This window comes from Dendrobates tinctorius, unplaced genomic scaffold, assembly GCF_039654945.1.
Source record: "Dendrobates tinctorius isolate UK_male_01 unplaced genomic scaffold, ASM3965494v1 ptg000246l, whole genome shotgun sequence".
NCBI lineage: Eukaryota > Metazoa > Chordata > Amphibia > Anura > Dendrobatidae > Dendrobates > Dendrobates tinctorius.
The window spans coordinates 7,620,115-7,643,794 of NW_027361913.1; positions in this window are offsets into that span (position 1 = coordinate 7,620,115).

Consider the following 23,680-nt stretch of genomic DNA (forward strand, 5'->3'; position numbering starts at 1 on the left):
CACCTGCAGAGGCACCGGCAGAAGCACTTTTGCGTACTATGAGGGGCCCTGTGCCAGTGCCGTCGCCCATGAGTATGCCCCCCACCTGCTCAAGGAACCTGCACTTTCATCTGCACCTTCCTCTTTGTCACCGTGTAAGGTAGTATAATATGCGGGAAGGGGAACCTGAGTTTCATCAGGGTCAGAATCTGGCTGTGTAGAGTGCGAGGGGAATTTAGTGGTCTGGGTCAATGTACCAGCAGAATCATCTAGCAGTGGCTGGGCAACAGTGCACTTGTGGCGCCCCCAGGAGTACGGTCGCCACAGTAGCATTACCTTCCTCCTAGGGAGTGTGATGTCATGCTTGGGAGCAACGAAGGATCTCTCTAGCAGTTAAACCAACACACAACACAGTTCCCACTCCAGACCAGCAGGGAGAGCTCTGAACCTGACTGCTGAGGAGCTGCTCTCTGTGGTCAGGAGGAGGGAAGTTAGGGAAGTCTGTGAAGGGAAGGGGAAGTGTGTGGATGTGAGAAGGGGAGCTGGAGGATGAGCAGAGTTAAGGCTCACTCCTAGCTGGAGCGCATGGTACGGATTCTGGTCTCCGAGTTTGTAGGGACACTGACGTTCCTGCAGCAGAAACCGGAGGAAGTAGCAGCTGTAAATGCTCTGTTCCCAACTAAGGCTCGGAGGCCCCAGCAGCGACGTGTGTGAGCCAGAAGGAAAAGTCTACGGCTGCCTGCCATATGAGAAAGTTCCAAAAGAGAGTCAACAGGAGGAACTTCAGTGAACTCAGTACTGCGAGTACCTCAGATAAGCGCTAGAGCGGAGGCCACACTACCTATCTGCAGAGAGAGAATTCCTAATTTGTTTCCAGGCAGACCAACTCCTTCTCCATCTGTACTCTGGGTCCTGGATGGCACTTACCAAGTACAGGTAAAGGAACTGCACGACTGTGTCTGTCATCTTTCTCCTGCGCCTGGCGCACGGCTCTGCTACATCCTGCACTGCACACTATCTACCAACTCTTTCATCTGCCATGCAACTACGGCCCTACCTGTGCAGGGCTTCTACATCTTAGCTGCACCACAACATCTGTCCCAGAGAAGCGATACTGCAGCGCTGGTCAATCTGATCAGAAACCACAGGTGGCGTCACGTATCATTCACCTATAAACGTTATTCACCCCTTTGCATGGATGCCCAGGGCCACGAACCGGGTCACCACCAACGTGACACATCCCTCTGAGACACCGGCCAGGTACTGGTTAATCCCACTGCCCTGGCTGGCGACCCACACTCCATGTCAGATTCTTCTTGGACTGGGGAATTCACGATATGACTTTATAACCCAGGTATGGTATGTGAGAAAGAGCTACATGGACTAATGTGAAGTGTGGCCTGCTGCATCATTCACTTTTGGTGGGGGTGAAGGACACAAGAAAAGGGGTTCTTCCTGACAAGGAGCCAGCATTTGACGACTCAGTGCTTGCATTTTTTTAAACTTCAGAAGAGGAGGGCATATTAGCTGGAGTCTGTTTCGGCAATGTAAGCCAAACCTACTTCAATAAAAGGTAGCCTTCCAGGCCTTCTGGTGCCAGACCATGACGCAGGCTCAACACCTCCTGCCTTAGCTGCTATTGTGCTTTTGCCACTACCAGCAGATGCACCACCACCATCAGTACCAGCTGGCCCCCCCACGCCCAAGTCCGCAGCTTCTTCCACCATACTTCTAAATTTTGGAGAAAATGTACCCAAAATAACATTAGATATATGGTACTGTATCAGAAGCGTACAGCTGTATACAGTCAAAGGATAATTGTAAATCTCCAAATATATTTCATGAGTCACACAGAGACACTCACAGGCTCAGTATGGATTAGACAAGAATATAAAAAGTAGAAAAAGGGTACAGTATCATCAGATAGTAGGTGTATATAGTATAGTTTAAACATTCTAAATCTCCATATATATTTCAGGAGGCAGACACAGATGCTCTCAGGCTCAGTATGGATTACAACACAATATAAAAAGACGTAAAATGGTAATGGATCTGAAGCGTACAGCTGTACACAGTGTAGGGGTCATTGTTGTCAATCTCAGTATTTATTTCCACAGTCAGAAACAGACTCTCATTTGGTGAGTTTGGATTAGATCAGAATATAGAAAGCAGTAACTGGGTAATGTATCACAAGCGTAGCACTGTATACAGTGTTGGGGTAATTTTTAAATCTACATATAAATTACAGGAGTAACCCACAGACTCTCATACGCTCAGGATTGATCACACCACAATATAAAAAGAAGATCCGCAAGAAATAATCACACATGTGGGCCAATGTTCCAAGTGTCAATGATACACTTAGAGTGGTGGGTGGAGGAGGACTTTCTGGCAGAAAGGGTACAGTATCACCAGATACCAGGTATATATAGCATAGTTTAAACATTAAAAATGTTCGTCTATATATCAGGAGTAGTGTTGAGCCACCCCGCTAGTGTTCGAGTTCGGTTCGGTTTGTCCAACATGAGGCAAGTTCGTCGAATGTTCGTCGAACGTTCGCCGAACACCGTCGAACCCCATTGAAAACAATGGCAGGCAAACACAAACACATACAAACACATAGAAAACACATACAAAACACCTTAAAAGGTGTCCCAAAGCAGACAAAATGCTCAGAAGACACAAATAACATATGGAAAAGGGCAACTACATATAGAAAAGAGGTGGAGGAGTAAAAGGAGGAGGAGGAGACACAGATATAGGCATGCCATGCCCTTATAAAGTCAAGAAAGGCTGGAATAAAAATCTAAAATAAAAAAATTCTAAAATTCTAAAATCGAAGACGATCATATACCGTCGGACTTCCCACCATAAATTATGCCAACTGCTGATCGGGCGGTGCTATTCCCACGACCCTCCAAACAGCATCCATGAAGGCAAAGTGTTTGGTTTCTGAGTGCAGTATGGTTGCAACGCTGAACCTTGAAGGAATGTCCAGAAGGGCACCACCAGGAGTGGAGCCTGCGGCTTAATTGGACTCCACACGGGCATCCTCAACCATGCCAGCCACGGGAAGGATGGACAGATTGCAAGCTTTGTCGATTCTATGGGTGGTGGTGCCTGGCCGTTTTTAGTTGTGCTAGCGATTTGTCAGCTTAATTCCGTTAACGAACGAGACTCCGGCATGCCCCCGCGGTCCACGTCCAGCTTACTAGAGGGACACGCGAGACTCTGGCACGGAGATCGAGCAATAATAGGTCTGTCATGCCTTTACATGTCCGGGACTGCACACGTGAAACACTGAAAGAACCAGCGTGTGTTGCTTACAGGTGCTGATAACCCACTGAACCCCGTTAGTAATGGGAATCTGGGATTCCAATTCTTCCCCGCGAACAAGGATTTCCCAATAAGAGCAGGTCAACAGGAATTCCTGAATTAGGCCTAACCGGCATTCCAGAAAGAATGTGAAAAAATTAAGTGTCCAAACGACAGGTGCTTTAGCTTGCTTAACAGCTGGGCTCCTCTGTTGAATAGCACACAGTTCTTACATAAACAGGCGGCATAGCTTGGTTCACAGGTGGGCAACTCTGCTGAGTAGCAGACAGTGCTTACATAAACAGTCGGCATAGCTAGGTTCACAGGTGGGCTCCTCTGCTGAGCAGTAGACACAGGTTCTAGGCCCAAAGTATTCACTGGGCTAAATGGAGTTAAAAAAATGGTTCATACATAAACAGGCAGCACAGCTTGGTTCACGGGTGGGCTCCACTGCTGAGTAGCAGATGCAGTTACTAGGCCCAAAGTATTAACTGGGCTAAATAAGGTCAAAAACTGTTTTTTTCATAAACAGGCGGCATAGCAAGGTTCACGGGTGGGCTCTTCTGCTGAGTAGCAGACAGTGCTACAAGGCCCAAAAGGATTTTCTGGACAAGATGCGGTAAAAAATTATTAGAAACACACACGTTGTAGCTCCTTGACAGGTGTACTACACCGCTGGCTACCAGACACTGCTACTATGCCATGAAACTGTCTATTAACATTGAAAACCATTAAAAATGTGAAAATAAAGTTACACTTTTGGTGAACGAACCGTTCTCGAATGGAACCTCGAACAACCGAATTTTAAGCAAAGTGTTCGAGTTCGACGAACGGCTCGAACACCGCCCAAAACAGCTCGAATTTGAACTTGGCGAACAGTTCGACTCGAATACCGCTCATCTCTAATCAGGAGGCAGACTCAGACGGTCTCAGGCCCAGTATGGATTCGACAAGATTGTAGAAAGTTGAGAAAGGGTACAGTATCACCGGATAACAGGTATATATAGCATAGTTTAAACATTAAAAATCTTCATGTATATTTCCAGAGTCCGACAAAGACACTCACAGCCTCAGTATGCATCTAAAATGCAGAAAAAGGTTAATGTATTCGAAACGTACACCAGTATACACTGTTGGGGTATTTTTCAATCTTCATATATATTTCAGTCTCAGTAACACAGTCCAGACTCTCAGCAAGAGGAAACGAGATGGATAAAAGTACAGACAGAAAGTCAAATGATTGCAGAAATTTTGGAATTACTAATCATGGGAAAAACTCCCGGGAGAATTCTCAGAGGCGATGCTGACCCTCAATTACTTTGTCTGTGGAGACAGCGAAAACAGTTCTTTGTGAAGAAAGGGTTGCTGTATCGCAGTACCGTGGATCATATCACCGTTACTCATCTCCATCATATTGTGATCACAGGGAGAGATGTAGACATGGTCCTCACTGCCTATCATGATCTGTCAGGTAACTTTGGAGTGCAAAAGACAGAAGCCACAGGCCGTAGTCGATTCTATTGGATTGGCATGAGAGGAGACATTTAAAAATGTGGGCAGGAATGTCACTCGTCTGTGAGTAGGAAAACTGTGAAAGCTGATGATAAACCACCACTGCATCTCATTGTGAGTCGATGTCCATAACAAATGGAAGCCATTGATCATCTGGAGATAGAGCCCAGCAGGACAGGGAATAGCTATGTCTTAACCATCATCTATCAGTTCACCAAATTTGTATTTGCAGTCCCAGTGAAGGATTTAACAGCCCAGACTACACAGCGGTGGAGCAGGGGGAGGTAAGTATTGCAAGTGCTGGGGCCCTGAGCAAGCAGGGGGGGCCGACTCGTGGGCGGCGGTACTGGGACAGGGCCCCTAATAGTACACCGTTGTGTCTGACGGCAGGTTTCCCCCCCTCCATCAGAGACACTTGATTGTACTATGAGGGACCCTGTGCAAGTGCCGTCGCCCAAGAGTTGGCCCACCCACCTGTACAGGGCAACGGCACTCGCATGGGTGCGTGCGAGAGGTGGTGACCCCGGCCCTGGGGGGGACGCAGCCCAGTTAGGGAGGTTGAAAAAATGGCATTGGTTGATGTTGGACATTCAGCAGCTGCAAATGGAGGAATTGGAGAAGTCCGAGGAAGAGGAGGACAAAAGCGAGCCATTTTTCTGGCAACCTATGTGTCATCAGGGGAAGGTGGGGCAAAATCCTTTGAAACCCATGCATGGTTCATTTTAATGAAGGTTAGATCATAAATATTTTGGGTCGACAGACGGGTCCTTTTTTCTGTCAGAATTGATCCAGCAGCACTGAAGACTCTTTCGGATTACACACTAGCAGCAGGGCAAGAGAGCTCCTGTAAAGCATATTGTGCCAATTCAGGCCAGGTGTCCAGTTTACAGGCCCAATAGTCAAAGGGGAATGACCTGTGAGGGAGAACATCGATATGGGAGGATAAGTAGTTTTTAACCATAGTTGACAACTGCTGTCTCCTGTCACTTTCAATCGATGCAGTGTTACCAGTCGTGTGAGCTGTACTTGAAAGATCAGTCCACAACATGGTCATGAAACCCCTGTCTCCAACGCCACTTCAGATGTGTGCACCACGAACACCTCTTCCATGTTGCACCCTACGGCTCGTGGGAGAACCATCACTGCTGCTGTGTGCTGGGAATGCCTCAAACAAACGGTTTACCAGAGTTGCTTGCTTGTTAGCCAATATTAGTTCTAGGTTCTCCTGTGGCATGATGTTTTGGAATTTGCCTTTATAGCATGGATCCAGGATGCTGGCCAACCAGTAGTTGTCATCGTTCATCATTTTGGCAATGCGGAGGGTCCCTTTTTAGGATCTGCAAGTCATAATCTGACATGCGGGCCAATGTTCCAGGGTTCAATGATGCACTGCGAGTGCTGGGTGGAGGAACACTTTCTGGCAAATCCACATCCCTCCAGTTACGCACAAACCCTATACCTGACCTTGCCACGCCAACATTTTCTCTTGCCCCCTGAGAAGCATCCTCCTCCCCTAAATAATTATCCCGATCATCCTCCTCCTCCTCTTCCTCTTCTTCCTCCACATCGTCCAGGAGAGTTCCCTGAGCAGACAATAGCTGACTGTCATCAAGGCTTCCCTCCTCCTCTTCCTCTTACTCCTTGGCTGCAGACGCCTGCTCCTTAATGTGCCTCAAAGGTTGCATGAGCAGACATAAAAGTGGGATGCTCTTGCTTATGATGGCATCGTCTGCGCTTACCAGCCGTGTGCATTCCTCAAAACACTGAAGGACTTTACAGAGGTCTTTCAGCTTCGACCACTGCACACCCGACAACTCCGTATCTGCCCTCAAATTGCCTGCCCATGTATCCTCCCACAAATGCATTACAGCCTGCCTCTGTTCGCACAGCCTCCCAACCATGTGCAGGGTGGAGTTCCACCTTGTTGCAACATCGATAATTAGGCGGTGCTTGGGAAGGTGGAGCAATCGCTGCAGCTTCTGCATACGACTGGAGTGTACGGGCGACTGGTGGATGTGCAAGCACAGTCTTCGCACCTTATGGAGCAGGGCTGTTAACTCCGGATAATTATTGAGGAAGCACTGCACCATCAGGTTCAAGGAGTGAGCCAGGCAAGGTATGTGTCTGAGTTTTGAAAGGGCTATGGCTGCCACAAAATTCCAGCTGTTATCACTAACTACCTTGCCTGTCTCAAGATGTAGAATGCAATGCCATGACTCAGTATGACGCTGCAAGTAGTCGGCCAGTAGCTCCGCGGTGTGTCTGTTGTCGCCCAAACACATAATCTTCAACACAGCCTGCTGACGCTTACCACTAGCTGTTCGATAGTGGGACACCTCGTGTGCAACACTGGCAGCTGTGGATGGATTGCTCGTGCGACTGCGCTCTGTGGATGAGCTTTCGCTTCTGGAGGAGGAGGATCGAATGCCTACAGCCAACTGTTTCCTATACCGGGGGCTAGGCAGCACTGTCCCACCGCCGCTGTCCCCTGTGGACCCTGCATCCACCACATTAACCCAGTGTGCAGTGATGGACACGTAACAGCCCTGGCCATGCCTACTGGACCATGCATCTGTTGTGAGGTGCACCTTTCCACTCACTGATTGCTTGAGTGTTATGATTGAGTCACCGTAGGAGGCAAAAACAGAAATGCTAGCTAAGTCCTGAAAACCAGAGAAGTTGGCAACTATCAGATTGCAGACCCCTGAACCTATCAACACAACTAGCAGTAGCCATGGGGGGTTCCTATGATGACCTAGACCCCTCGATCACAGCCGGAGAGATACATAGGCCTAAAGAAGGAAAGGGGAAATCTAACTGCCCCAGAGCAGACCCCAAAGCAATAGGCAGCCCCCCACATATAATGACGGTGAAGCAAGATGAAAACACTTACACAGACAGAAAGACAGGCTGAGCAAAGACGGGGCCCAAAAACTACCTAGATAGGAACGGATAGGAAGGCTGCTGTCTGCAATCTGCCAAAACCCTTTCAGAGACAAAAGCCAACAAGCTGATATAAAAATGGCCCTGAAGCAACTAAGCTTCAAAAACTAAATCAGCACTCAGGTACCTTCAGAAGACAGAGCTCACGGAACACTGCACACTCCAGCAGGGAGTGGCAGAATCCAAAAAGCAAGAAAAACAAAAACAAATCTTAGATGCAAAAGGCAAAACAGAAACTTAGCTTTAGGAGAGCAGGAATCAGACTGGTGTCCAAGAGTCCACAGAGAAATCACCCGCAGGGCAGCAAGGGCGTAGGCTGCCTTAAATCCAGTCAGTGACTCCACTCAGCCAATCGTCTTCATTAGTCCCAGGTGTCTGATAATCAGGCTCACTACCTTCCTTCACTAGAATAGGGAGTTCACCAGGCCTCAATGACGGAGGGGAAAATGAACTCACAACACTTGAGTGCATGGATAATGCGGTCTTTCACATGCAGGTGGAGGGCTGGGATGACTTTTCGAGAAAAGAAGTGCCGACTGGGTAGGTCATAGCGTGGTACTGCGTAGGCCATGAGCTCGCGGAAAGTTTCACTTTCAACCAACCGGTAGGGCAACACCTCTAACGGGATTAGTTTGACAATGTGGGCATCAAACACAGTGTACGTGTATGAGAGGATGAGTACTTTCTTGTAATACTCAGAGTCTCTGGTAGGGTGAGCTGGACTTGAGAGCTGCATATGGTGGAACTAGCGGTGGACATGGCGGACTGAGAGAGGGTTGGTGATGGTGATGGTGTTGGTGGTCTTGCTGATGGCTAAGATTCAGTCTTTCGTAGCAATAAGATTGTGATTCCCTGACTGCTTTGGCCTTTCGATGACACCTCAACATTTGCTGCTGGTGGTGTGCTAACTGGTGGGCTTACAGTGGGGGAAGCGATGTAGCGTTGCTGACTACCTTCATTCGGAGCAGGTGCACATGTGGTACGTGAGGTTTGGTAGTCCCTCCACACCTGCAAGTGCATGGTGGTTAAATGTCTAAGCATACAACTGGTATTCAAATTTCTCAGATTTTTCCCTCAGCTAAAGGTCTTTGCGCACTTCTTACAGGTAACCTTTGCCTGATCATTAGGATTTTGTTCAAAAAAGTGCCACACTGCACTCTTCCTACTATGATATAACAAATCTCCAAAATATAGTAAATAACATACTAATGGATAATTATCATGCTTCATAAAAAGAGCAAGATTGCATAACAGCAGCGACTCCCTAATAGATACTAGAAAAAACGGAGGAAATAGAGTCTATGCTAATTTACAAAAATATCAAATTTTATTAGTCATATAAAAATGACACATGTGCAACAATAATAACACTAATTAAATAAACAGACTGTGTACAAAGAGGGTACATACACAACAAAAGTGACCAAAATATCCTAAGATGTAGCTAAGGTGGACTGCTATCACAATGGGCACATGTGGGACAAAGTAATAATGCCTCTGTGCTCAAGAGATCTCACATGAACTTGGATAGTCCCAGAAATATCAATCATGATGTTAAGTCCAAGTGTTCAGGGCTCTCCAGATGACAGTAATGAAAGTACAGAAACCAAAAATTTATCACATGTATAAGAGAGCACCGGACACCGAGACACCCCATGAAACTGGGACATCACAATGTAATGTGAAAAAATTTTTTTTGACAGCACAGCAGGGACAATTCAATCAACAATAGTACATCATAAATAATTACCCATCATGTTTCCAAATGTGAGCGCAGGAGAAACAAACCCTGCGCTCACATTTGGAAACATGATGGGTAATTATTTATGATGTACTATTGTTGATTGAATTGTCCCTGCTGTGCTGTCAAAAAATTTTTTTTCACATTACATTGTGATGTCCCAGTTTCATGGGGTGTCTCGGTGTCCGGTGCTCTCTTATACATGTGATAAATTTTTGGTATCTGTACTTTCATTACTGTCATCTGGAGAGCCCTGAACACTTGGACTTAACATCATGATTGATATTTCTGGGACTATCCAAGTTCATGTGAGATCTCTTGAGCACAGAGGCATTATTACTTTGTCCCACATGTGCCCATTGTGATAGCAGTCCACCTTACTACATCTTAGGATATTTTGGTCACTTTTGTTGTGTATGTACCCTCTTTGTACACAGTCTGTTTATTTAATTAGTGTTATTATTGTTGCACATGTGTCATTTTTATATGACTAATAAAATTTGATATTTTTGTAAATTAGCACAGACTCTATTTCCTCCGTTTTTTCTACTCTTCCTACTATGGAAGACATTTTGAGGCCTTGAACGCTGTGCTAATTTGACCGTCTGGCCAAGCTGTCCTGCAATTCTTTTGGTTTTTGTAACCCGTTTTTGAACTGCTACGGGCCTGCCAGATAACAGCTTTTGCGTTGGCGATGCCTGCTGCGGATACTCCTCCTCCTCTTCTGAGCTATTGGCAGTGGCACCCTGTTCCCTCAATGGATGCCAATCTGGGTCAACAACTGGGTCATCCATCACCTCCTCTTCAATTTCATGTGCACCTTCCTCTGTGTCACTGTGTAAGGTGGTATAGTATGCGGGATGGGGCACCTGAGTTTCATCAGGGTCAGATTCTGGCTAAGTACACTGCGAGGACAATGCAGTGCTCTGAGTGAATGCACCAGCAGAAAAATCTAGCAGTGGCTGTGCATCAGTGCACTCCATGTCAGATTCATCTTGGACTGGGGAATTCACGATTTGACTTGAGAAACCAGGCATGTTATGTGAAAAGAGCTCCATGGAGTAATCTGTAGTGTGGCCTGCAGCATCCTTTACTTTTGGTAGGGGTGAAGGACACAAGGAAAGGTGTGGTTCCTGACCAGGAGCCTTCACTGACGACTCAGTGCTTTTATTTTTTGAATCTTCCGAAGAGGAGGCGATAGAGCTTTAGGCTGTGTCAGCAATGTAAGCCAAAACTTGTTCCTGAAGCTCCGGCTTTAAAAGCGGTTTACCTACTCCCAGAAAAGGGAGCCTTCGAGGCCTTGTGGAGCCAGACAATGACGCAGGCTCAACACCTCCTGCCTTAGGTGCTATTGTGTTTTTGCCACTACCAGCAGATGCACCACCACCACCACCATCAGTACCAGCTGGCAACCCCCTCCCACTTCCACGGCCTCTTCCACCATACTTCCTCATTTTTGGGAAAATGTACCCAAAATACCACCAGCTAGATGGTACTGTAAAACAAGGTACAAGGTGTATATAGTATTGCGGAGAATTTGAATCTCCCTAGAGATTTTAGGAGGCTGAACGATTATCTCAGGCCCACTATAGATTACACCTCAATTTAACAGGCTGAAATAGGCTGGTGAAAACAAAAAACAAAAAACACAAATATCCTGAACTAAAAAGTAAAAAATATACTGCAAATAATGCATAAAGGTAATAATAATAATAAGGGTATTTAGTAAACATAATTTTGATCAAAATACTGTACAAGCCATCCCGCCACGTCACGGCAACCCTTGTGGGACAGTCCCTACTCTAGTATTTAAAACCTTTTCACTTGCCAAGTGGCGTGAATGTGAATAAGGGTCGAGCGGCTGAACCACTAGTAACAGCTTAGGCCAGACTGGATGGCTTTCCCAGCTCAGAAAGAGGGCGGTCACACCCATATATGCACTGAATGCACAATGAAATGAATAAAAAACGAATCTGAACTGAGAAAAGTAAGTTAATGTGTATGCACAATGTAAGTGCATAATAACACATGACCATTAACCAGAGAAAACAAAAAACAAAAAACACAAATATCCTGAACTAAAAAGTAAAAAATATACTGCAAATAATGCATAAAGGTAATAATAATAATAAGGGTATTTAGTAAACATAATTTTGATCAAAATAATGTACAAGCCATCCCGCCACGTCACGGCAACCCTTGTGCGACAGTCCCTACTCTAGTATTTAAAACCTTTTCACTTGCCAAGTGGCGTGAATGTGAATAAGGGTCGAGCGACTGAACCACTAGTAACAGATTAGGCCAGACTGGATGGCTTTCCCAGCTCAGAAAGAGGGCGGTCACACCCATATATGCACTGAATGCACAATGAAATGAATAAAAAACGAATCTATTGTCACCCCATTTCCCTTCCCTTTCCTCCTCCTCTCCTAATTGTACCCCCCTTCCCCTTTTCCTAGAACCTTACATTTCTATCCTCACTCCTCCCCTTATTAAAATTTCAAAATAAATAAAAACAGCTAAATACAAAAAAACAGCAAAAAAAAAAAATTCTCTGACTCACAAACCTCCTTAAGGGTCTTCCAGAAAAATGCTTGGTTATCTCAATGACTCCTATTATACTTGTTAATCAAAATGAGCATCCGAGCAAAAGGAATTGCTTGGTTCATATAACGGACATTTTAGTGCCTGCTCATCCCTATTCCTTAGCAGATAGAGACAAAAATAAGAGATTTGACATACTGCTGATGAATACATGAAGCTTAGTTGTGGAACTTGTGTGAAAGGTTATCAATAATTTCATATTGTACTTTGTGCACATGATGGCTCATATATCTTACTTTATGTTGACTTCAAAGAAGTTTTATGGATGGAAAATAATAATACCTGGTAAATTCAATTTAGATGTGTTATTTGCAACAAACACACAAGAACTTAGGAAACTTTTGAGGACACAAACTCATACGAACTAAACCAGTAACATGCATATGTGTAAATGAAATTGCCTTTACCTTGATATAGTATTCTAAATTTTGCTTCTGTGTTACTCAGAGTTTTTTTTAGAGCAAATTAATTAAACATATGCCTAAGTACTAAAAGTAGAACTTTTTAAGACTTTTTAAGTGGACTCTTAAATCTTAAATTGGCTTTATTTAAGAAGTAATTGAAGACAATCAATATGTCAGATATTACCATTTTAATGGGTGCTAATATTTTATAGAATATATTAGTAGAACTTTTGGGTTTCCAGCTGAAAAGTCAGTGAAGCTACATATATTATTAATAAAATAGTGCCATTAATTGGATAAGCTTTAATGAGAAGAAATATTAGATTTTAGAGATATGAAGACTATTATTGAGCAAGTAAGGCATTGAGTCCAAGGTCAAAAACAAAAAAATTATTTATCATGACAACACTAATTTAAGAAAAATGGGAATGGCTTATGTAAGTTTTTCTTTCCTTTCTTTTCAATGATCTTTTTATTGATTAATTCAAGAGATGACAACACCAAATAGAAATAATCAATTTTCATAACATGGTATATAATGGTGTAATACATGTAACAAAGACATACAGTGGGGCAAAAAAGTATTTAGTCAGTCAGCAATAGTGCAAGTTCCACCACTTAAAAAGATGAGAGGCGTCTGTAATTTATATCATAGGTAGACCTCAACTATGGGAGACAAACTGAGAAAAAAAAATCCAGAAAATCACATTGTCTGTTTTTTTTTCATTTTATTTGCATATTATGGTGGAAAATAGTATTTGGTCAGAAACAAAATTTCATCTCAATACTTTGTGATATATCCTTTGTTGGCAATGACAGAGGTCAAACGTTTTCTGTAAGTCTTCACAAGGTTGCCACACACTGTTGTTGGTATGTTGGCCCATTCCTCCATGCAGATCTCCTCTAGAGCAGTGATGTTTTTGGCTTTTCGCTTGGCAGCACGGACTTTCAACTCCCTCCAAAGGTTTTCTATAGGGTTGAGATCTGGAGACTGGCTAGGCCACTCCAGGACCTTGAAATGTTTCTTACGAAGCCACTCCTTCGTTGCCCTGGTGGTGTGCTTTGGATCATTGTCATGTTGAAAGACCCAGCCACGTTTCATATTCAATGCCCTTGCTGATGGAAGGAGGTTTGCACTCAAAATCTCACGATACATGGCCCCATTCATTCTTTCATGTACCCGGATCAGTCGTCCTGGCCCCTTTGCAGAGAAACAGCCCCAAAGCATGATGTTTCACCACCATGCTTTACAGTAGGTATGGTGTTTGATGGATGCAACTCAGTATTCTTTTTCCTCCAAACACGACAAGTTGTGTTTCTACCAAACAGTTCCAGTTTGGTTTCATCAGACCATAGGACATTCTCCCAAAACTCCTCTGGATCATCTAAATGCTCTCTAGCAAACTTCAGATGGGCCCGGACATGTACAGGCTTAAGCAGTGGGACACGTCTGGCACTGCAGGATCTGAGTCCATGGTGGCGTAGTGTGTTACTTATGGTAGGCCTTGTTACATTGGTCCCAGCTCTCTGCAGTTCATTCACTAGGTCCCCCGCGTGGTTCTGGGATTTTTGCTCACAGTTCTTGTGATCATTCTGACCCCACGGGGTGGGATTTTGCGTGGAGCACCAGATCGAGGGAGATTATCAGTGGTCTTGTATGTCTTCCATTTTCTAATTATTGCTCCCACAGTTGATTTCTTCACTCCAAGCTGGTTGGCTATTGCAGATTCAGTCTTCCCAGCCTGGTGCAGGGCTACAATTTTGTTTCTGGTGTCCTTTGACAGCTCTTTGGTCTTCACCATAGTGGAGTTTGGAGTCAGACTGTTTGAGGGTGTGCACAGGTGTCTTTTTATACTGATATCAAGTTTAAACAGGTGCCATTACTACAGGTAATGAGTGGAGGAAAGAAGAGAGTCTTAAAGAAGAAGTTACAGGTCTGTGAGAGCCAGAAATCTTGATTGCTTGTTTCTGACCAAATACTTATTTTCCACCATAATATGCAAATAAAATGAAAAAAAAACAGACAATGTGATTTTCTGGATTTTTTTTTCTCAGTTTGTCTCCCATAGTTGAGGTCTACCTATGATGTAAATTACAGACGCCTCTCATCTTTTTAAGTGGTGGAACTTGCACTATTGCTGACTGACTAAATACTTTTTTGCCCCACTGTATTATTTGTATTTATGAAAACAAAAGTAGAAGAAGAGATGAGATGGGAGGGGGCTGTAGAGAAGAGAGAGAAGAGAAAAAGAAAGAAAAGAAAGAGAAAGGAGAAGAGAGTGGTGGAGGGAAAGGAGGGAGAGGGTAGAAGGGGGTAGAATCCGACAACATCACAGACTGAGCTTCGTGTTGGTCATGGGTTCATACCTGTGAAGGCTTAAAGGAGGATCTGTATTTAATCCATGAGCACCAATTTTCCTCGAAAGATAACTGTGTATGGTTCGCCGAGGCAACAATTTCAGACATACGATGTAGTTGGTCTACTTTTTACAGCAATTGTTGGAAAGTGGGGGTCTGGGTTGAACCCCAATAAGTAGGCATTAAAAGTTTGGCCCCAGCAATAATATTATGAACCAAGGTGGAGGTCCTTTTTCTTTTGGAACATATGGGGAGATTTAGCAAAGCTGATTCGGGTGACAGCGACACTGGGGTCCCAGTGGTGTCTCTAGCGAGTTTCTCTGTTGTTGCCCAGAAGGGTTGGAGGGCTGGGCATGTCCACCAGATATGTAAGTAATCTTCTTTTCCCTCCTCACATCGCCAACATCTGGCCTGTGCTCCAGTCCGCCAAACGCAAATCTGCATTGGTGTAGTGTACCATCGCATTACTATTTTAAAAGCGTTTTCTTGGGTTTTCACGCAACTCGTTGGGCCATGTGAATGCGCACAGATGTGGTCTAGTTGTGATTGTGTGAATTTATAACCTAGGTCTTTTTCCCAGTGAGCAAAGTATGCTCTCTTCAGGGGTAGGTCTTTAGATAAAAGTGTCTGGTAAATTGTAGAGAGGACCTTGGTTGGTCTTGATGATCTGGAGCAAAGAGCTTCATATAGTGTAACTTTGCGTGGAGTGTCTGGGCAATATTGGATACATTTCAATAGCTCTCTTAGGGAATTATGCTGGAGAAAATTAAAACTTGAGGGGGCCAAATGATCATTCAGTTCAGACAGCGGGAGGAGTGCCCCACCAGCCATTATCTGGTCAATAGAGATTTTTCCCAGTCTCCGAGCCATATCTCCTCCCTCCCCTCACATCAGAGAGTTTCAGTAATGGGGACGAGGGGGGTATCAAGAAGGTGTGGAGATTCGAACAAATCTTGAGCAAAGTTAGAGAGAGGGTATTGTTGGGGGGGCTTCCACCCCTTGGTGTACATCAATAAGAGGTACCTAAGAGATATAGGTGAGAGAGTGTTTTCTATGTTGACCCAATGTTTGTCACTAGAATTCCTTATCAGGTCTACTGATCGAGATAGCACAGCTGCACAATAATAGTTTTTGATGTCAGGGGCTCCCATTCCCCCCTTACGCTTTGGCAATGATAATGTACGTGATTTATACGGGGTCTCGCTTCTTTCCAAATGTATTTGAAAAATAAAGAATTAACTCTAGAGAGGAAAGAGTTTGGGACATGGATGGGTAGAGTTGAGAATAAGTACGTAAATTTGGGAAGGATCAGACTTATCAGACTTAGGGTGGATGCAGTACGTTGTGTCTTCACTCCGGATTTCCCCATACTTGTACACAGAGGACTATAGGATTTTGAAATGATAGCTTAATCAAGCATCTCCCCTTGCCTGTCACTAGGGGGCAGTCTAGGCATCCATATCAGCAGCACAGAGTAGGCCTGGGGAAGGAAGGTGTATTCCTGCTTTATTAGAGTTTTTGCCAGCTATTTGGGGCCTGAGATACTGAATGTGAAGAGGGTTACTTAGTGCGGGAGAGGATTACCAGTTGTTTTGCAACAGAGTCAGCATACTAAAAGCAGTAGGAAGGGTATAAATATTGTCAGTGAGGGCGGATGAGATCCAGAGGCTGTGACTTGCCATCAGAGGGGGTGGGGAGCGAGGTGAAGAGTGCAGCACGGGGGCTCTTATTAAATGAAGTGATTCACTGCAGCAATTGTGTGCCCCCACCTCTGATGTGGTTACCCTTCTCCCACACAATCCACCTCAGCCGTCTTGAATATAATCAGGGCCCTACCACAGCTCAATATATGTACCATGTCCGGTTTGTGCTGCTGCAGCCCTGGGCTCCTGTCACCCGCCCAGCCACGGGTCCACCATCCAATCGGGTCAGTCTGGGTCAGGGCCGGCTCCAGGTTTTTGAGGGCCCCGGGCGAAAAAGTCTCAGTGGGCCCCCCCCTTTAACACATGCCACCATCCATGGTGCCGGACAAAAATGGACTTGTCTCCGTGTGGATCACACAGACACATGCTCTATGGCAAAACACATTCATGTGAAGGAGGCTATTGATTAGCAGTGCATTTATGAAAGAAAGATGAGAAAGAAAGAAAGAAAGAAAGAAACAACAGAGAGAGAAAGATTGAACACAGAGAGAGAACAGAAAGAGAGAAAGAACAGAGAAAGAAAGAAAGAAAGAAAGAAAGAGGGGAAGAAAGAACAGAGAAAGAAAGAAAGAACAGAGAGAAAGACAGGAAGAACAGAGAGAAAAAGAAAGAACAGAGATAGAAAGAAAAAAAGAATAGAGAGCGAAAGAGGGGAAAGAAAGAGAAACAAAAAAACAAACAAAGAAAGACCAGAGCGAAAGAAAGAACAGAGAAACAGAAATAAAGAGGGAAAAGAAAGAAAGAAGAGAGAGAAAGAAAGAGGGGGAAGAAAGAACAGAGAAGGGGAAAGAAAGAACAGAGAGAAAGAAAGAGTGGACAGAAAAAAGAACAGAGACAGAGAAAAAAGAAAGAGGGGAAAGAAAGACAGAAAGAAAGAAAGAAAGAAAGAAAGAAAGGAGAGGTAGAAAGAAAGAGGGAAAAGAAAGAAAGAAAGAACAGAGGGGAAAGAAAGAAAGAAAGAACAGTGAGAAAGAAAGATGGGAAAGAAAGAACAGAGAGAGAAAGAAAGAAAGAAAGAAAGAAAGAACAGAGAGAAAGAGAGGAAAGAAAGAACAGAGAGAAATAAATAAAGAAAGAAAGAGGGGAAAGAAAGAAAGAAAGAACAGAGAGAGAAAGAGAAGAAAGAACAGAGAGAGAAAGAGAAGAAAGAACAGAGAGAGAGAGAAAGAACAGAGAGATAGAAAGATAGAAAGAAAGAGTGGAAAGAAAGAACAGAACGAAAGAAAGAACAGAGAAAAAGAGAAAGAGAAAGAAAGAGGGGAAAGAAAGAACAGAGAGAGAAGGAAAGAGGGGAAAGAAAGAACACAGAGAGAAAGAAAGAGGGGAAAGAAAGAACATAGAGAGAGAGTGAAAGAAAGATAAAGAAAGAACAGAGAGAGAGAAAGAGATGAAATAAAGAACAGAGAGAAAGAAAGAAAGAAAGGGGAAAGAAAGAGAACAGAGAGAAAGAACAGAGAGAGAGAAAGAACAGAGAGATAAAGAAAGAAAAAAGATTAGAGAGCAATAACAGAGAGAGAAAGAAAGAAAGAACAGAGAGAGCGAAAGAAACAGAGAAAGAGAAAGAAATATTCTATAAAGATACAATAGCAGCCCGCCTCCCATTGTAGTGCCCACCTGAGCCTCCCGATGCAGGACATATCATGATCCGCTCACATGGCCGGCATCCCCGATTTCAAGGTGATCCCGCTGTTCGCGCTGTCGGAGGAGGACACAGTGATGGATCTGAAGCATTCCCTAAAGTGCCTCCATGGTTCCAACAAAATCTCCTCCCGAAATTACCTCATTTCCGGTCAGCTTCCAGCACGTCACATCTGGTAGAATGTCACGTGCAAGTTTTAAATTGCTCCTTAGGGCTCCGTCATGTACTACTGTGGCTGTGGGAAAAGTAAGCTCCCTGCTGGAGCAGTCTCTCTCTCAAAATCGGGAATGTCCCTCTGGATCCAGGACGGTTGGGAGGTATGAATGCTCCCCACCATACACCTCATACACGCACGACTCTGAACATCTCATACACACATGTTTCCAGTTTGCATGCCTCTTACACACACACGGTTCTGCTCCATACACACACGGGTTCACTCCGTACACACGCGGCTCAGCTCCATTCCGTAAACACACGGCTAAGCTCCATACACTTTGTACACACAGGGCTCCTGTTATGATTGGGTCACCGAGGAGGAAAGCAAGACCAAGCTAAGCTACAGAAAACCAGAGAGATTGGTAACTAAGCGGATTGCAGACCCCTGATCCTATCCACACAACTAGCAGTAGCCGTGGAGCGTGCCTGCGATGATTCTAGATGCCTCAACACAGCCAGAGAACTAAATAAGCCTAAAGCTAGAAAAGGGGAAACCTAAACTGCCCTAGAGCAGCCCCCAAAGGAATAGACAGCCCCCAAACATATATTGTTGGTGAGACAAGATGACAAACACAGGTAGGAAAATAGGCTGAGCAAATTATGGGGCCCACACTAACTAGAAAGGACAGGAAAGGAAAGACACTGTCTGCAATCATGCAACAAAACCCTGCAAAAATGTCCAACACTTCTGATAGCAAAAACTCTGAAGTCTCTAGACTTCTCCCACTATATCAGCACTCTGGCATATTCTGAAAGCAGAGCAAAAAGAGGCCAATCTAATAAGGGACAAAAAACAAACTGACACAAACAGTAACATAAGGATGGAAATTCAGCACAGCCCCAGCCGGGGCTGGCTGACCACACAAAACTGAATAGGCAAAACCAAATCAAATGTGAACAATGGCAAAGAACACTTAGCTTGAGCATGCAGGCACTGAACTGGAAACTAAGACCTCAGGAGGCAGGAGAAATCACCAGCAGGGATAGAGGGAGTCGGCTGTGTTAAATCCAGTCAGAGACTCTAGATGTCCAATTGTCATCCTCATTATCAGATGGCAGGCCTCTGTCAATTAGATCAGCTCCATTACCTCCTGTAACCACCAGAGGGAGCCCAGAAAGAGAACTCGCGTCTCCTCTGTCAATACAACCAGCTCCACTACCTTCAGTAGTAACCAGAGGCAGGCCAGAAAGTGAATTCACAACAGTACCCCCCCTTAAGGAGGGGTCACCGAACCCTCATCCATGCCACCAGGCCGATCAGGATGGGCCCGGTAAAAGGCACAAACCAATCTATTGGCGTGAATGTCAGAAGCAGAGACCCAAAAATTATCTTCCTGGCCATAACACTTCCATTTGACCAAGTACTAGAGTCTCCGTCTAGCCAAACGAGAATCCAATATTTTCTCTACCTCATATTCCACATTGCCTTTAACCAATACAGGGTCAGGAGGTGCCACCATAGGAACTACTGGCTTAACAAACCTCTTCAACAGAGATTTATGAAACACATTATGGATCTTAAACGTAGCTGGAAGAGCCAATCGAAAAGAAACAGGATTAAGAATCTCCAAAATCTTATAAGGTCCCTTGCATCTTGGCTTGAACTTTGGAGACGCAACTTTCATAGAAATATTCTTTGATGACAACCAAACCATATCACCCACTTTAAACCGGGGACCAATGGTCCTATGCCGGTTGGAAAACCGCTGGGCTTTTTTCTGAGAGAGGGACAACTTTTCCACCACTTGGTCCCAAATCTGCTGCATTCTCTCTACCACAGTGTCCACACTTGGGCAGGTCGAAGATTCCACCTGCCCTGAAGAAAATCAAGGATGAAACCCAAAGTTACAGAAAAAGGGCGACATCAAAGTGTTAGAACTAGCTCTATTACCAGTCGGTGAGCTGGAACTTGCATGCATTGCTACATTACTGCCAGAGCAGTGGCATCTGAAGCAATAACATGACATGCCTTGAACAGAAGCTCTGGCAAATTTGAGTAGGTTTTCATAAACTGCTGTGAACTTGCCAATCTTCACAGCTGCTTCCTAGTTATGGCCATTGTCACACACGACCATGCCTGGTTGTAGATACAGCAGCAAGATCCACAAATCTGTCTAGTCTGTTATTTCTTTCAGTAATTTTGCCGTGATTTGCATATTGTCTCCTAGACAAATTAGCTTTAACAGAGCCTGTTTTTGCTTCGATGAGGCAGTGCTGCAGAGCTTCCAGCTTCTGCCTGATGTGGACAACGTGCTTTGCGATAGCACTTTGGAGATGGAGGATGAAGAGTAGTAGGAGGGGGTGTAGGAACTGGTGTAAGGAGTGAAGGAAACCCTGATTGAAGTAGGACCAGAAATCCACGGTGTTGGTAGGCTGCTACTCATCCCTGGCCTCCACTATATTCGCCAAGTGTACCATCATGGAAATGTAGCATCTCTGGTAACAAGCGCTTGGTCATGTGCTGGTCATTAAGTGTACAATCACAGTAACTGCTTTGGTAAGGGCACTAGTAATGTTCTTGGACATGTGCTGGTTCAAGGCGGGTATTCCACAGGGGGAGAAATAGTGGCGGCTGGGGACCGAGTACCAAGGTACCAAATTTATACACCTGTAGCAAGAAAATTTTCATTTTTTATTTCAAACCAACTAAATTTCACACAAACCATGTTCTACAGTATATATGACAATAGTCATTTTTTTGAATAACTAAATCTGTACATCTGTAGCAGTCCAATTTTTCTTTTTATTTCAATCCAACAAAATTTTAGTGCTCACTCATCACTATTCAGGATAGCTCAGTAACACTCAAATTTATTTACACATCTTTACTTTATATACTACTAGCTGAAGAGCCCGGTGTTGCCCTGGCATAGTAACTAACTGTGGTTAGTTATAACAAATTATAATGATTATCCTCCATCCCATAGTCTCATGCCCATATACCTATCATACATATCTGCCATCCCATAGTCCCGTGTGCATACACCTATCATACATATCTGCCATCCCATAGTCCCGTGCCCATATACCTATCATACATATCTGCGATCTCATAGTCCCGTGCCCATATGCCCATCATACATGTCCTCCATCCTATAGTCCTGTGCCCATATACCCATCATACATAGCCTCCATCCCATAGTCCAGTGCCAATATACCCATCATACATATCCGCCATCCCATAGTCGAGTGCCCTTATACCCATCATACATATCCTCCATCCCAAAGTTCAATGCCCATATACAGTATTTTGATCAAAGTACTAGGTGAATTCAGGAAATCTAAAATTAGTATGTGAACATATATTCCCTTTAAAAAAAAACCTTTAATGATTCAATTTCTAAAAAACACCAACCCAGTGAACAAGGTATATATGAAAAAATATACCAAAAATAGACTAGCCTAATCCATCATGGCATCCGGCATCTCTAGCTTTCTAACCTTCTGGTGAACAGTGCTATTGACGGGGATACACATCGGGCTGCATCTGAATCATGACAAGTTATGCTCCAAAACTTTTCAGTTATTGTATAGAAGTATGGCACTAGATCCAGTTCATTTTGTATATTGTGGGACATTAATTGTGACTGCGGTTGCCATTATGGGGCACACATGTTCCCTTGATTTGAAATGAAATATCAAGTTTGTCTTATCAAGTTATCTGTTTGGACCTGTATCAGTTAATAGCCCTCTATAACATATGATATGGTAGAGTGCTAATCATGATTTTCGATGTTTAATTTTTGAGTATCTATGTGCCTTGTAAGATACTCTTTGGGAAATTATCATTAGTTTCAAGACTCTCTTCATCTCTGCCCTATAACACATTGTTTTCCCACCTGTTTTGTTAGGGCTTAATAGGGCAGTGAGGGATAGCCTACGTTGAGTGGGGGCACCAAAGAATCGTTCTTTAGGGTGCCAACCTCCACAGTTAGGCATTTGCAATTTTAAGGCCTACTATAGGGTATCTGTTAGTCTATTTTTGGTATTTTTTTTCCATATATACCTTTTGCACTGGGTTGGTGTTTTTTAGAAATTGAATCATTAAAGGTTGCTTTTTAAAGAGAATATATGTTCCCATCCAGTGCCCATATACCCATCATGCATACATACATCCCATAGCGTAGATATCCTCCATCCCATAGTCCCGTGCCATGGTGACTATGATGTCATAATAGGTTGCAACTAGAGTTGAGCGAAACGGTTTAAAAAAATTCTTAAGTCGCCGACTTTCGCCAAAGTCGGGTTTCATGAAACGAAACCCGACCTTAGCGTGAAGTCGGCCACGAGGTTGGCGACTTTAGCACCAAAGTCGCATTTTCGAAGATGCTTTAGCGCCCTTTTTCAGCCAGTCAGGAAGAATGGACACTGTGGGCAACGTGATGACATAGGCAGCGGTCACCGCCATCTTTGAGAAGGGCATGCAAGTGATTGGCTTGCTTTGTGTGGCGTCACAGGGGGTATAAAAGGGCATGCACGCCAACCGCCATCTTACTTATGCTGATCTCAGAATAGGGAGAGCTGCTTCTGCTGCTGATTCTGTATGGAGAGCGTTAGGAAGGCAAAAAGAAAAAAAAACTGCTTCTGCTGATAGCGCATTTCACTGTAGTTAGTGTGCAGTGAAAGGTGAAGATTTTTGCTTTTGTGCAGCAGCGATGGTGGTGATTAGGCTGCCTTTTAAGGCTAGCTGCATTGCTGTGTGCACACTGGTGTTCAAACTGCTATTTTAAAAGCAATCCAAATTTTATTGTTTTGTCCTGGTGAGGTACTGAGCGTTCATTTTTTCACACACCGTACAGCGGTGTATGCTCCTCACACAGTACCGTGTACTGGCTGTTATCACGGCAATTGAAGCGATCTGTGTGTGACTCTGTAAGGAAAAGCCGAGGAGTTTGTCCATTCTTACAGACCTACACCTTAGAGTTTTGTCCGTTTTTCAAACAGTTTCGTATATCTGCTGTTTGATTACATTCAAAACTAGAGAGACAGCGTGTGTCAGTCCGTATACAAAAAACGTAGCTTGACAATTTTACATACATACACCGTACAGCGGTGTACGTGTACGCTCCTCACACAGTACCGTGTACCGGCTGGTATCACGGCCAAATTGAAGCTATCTTGGTGTGACTCTGTAAGAAAAAGCCGAGGAGTTTGTTCGTTCTTACAGACCTACACTCTAGGGAGATTCCAATTCTGCCCAATTCTATATACACCTTGTAGTTTGTCATACACTAGGCAATTTCTGCCTGTTACATTGCGGTGT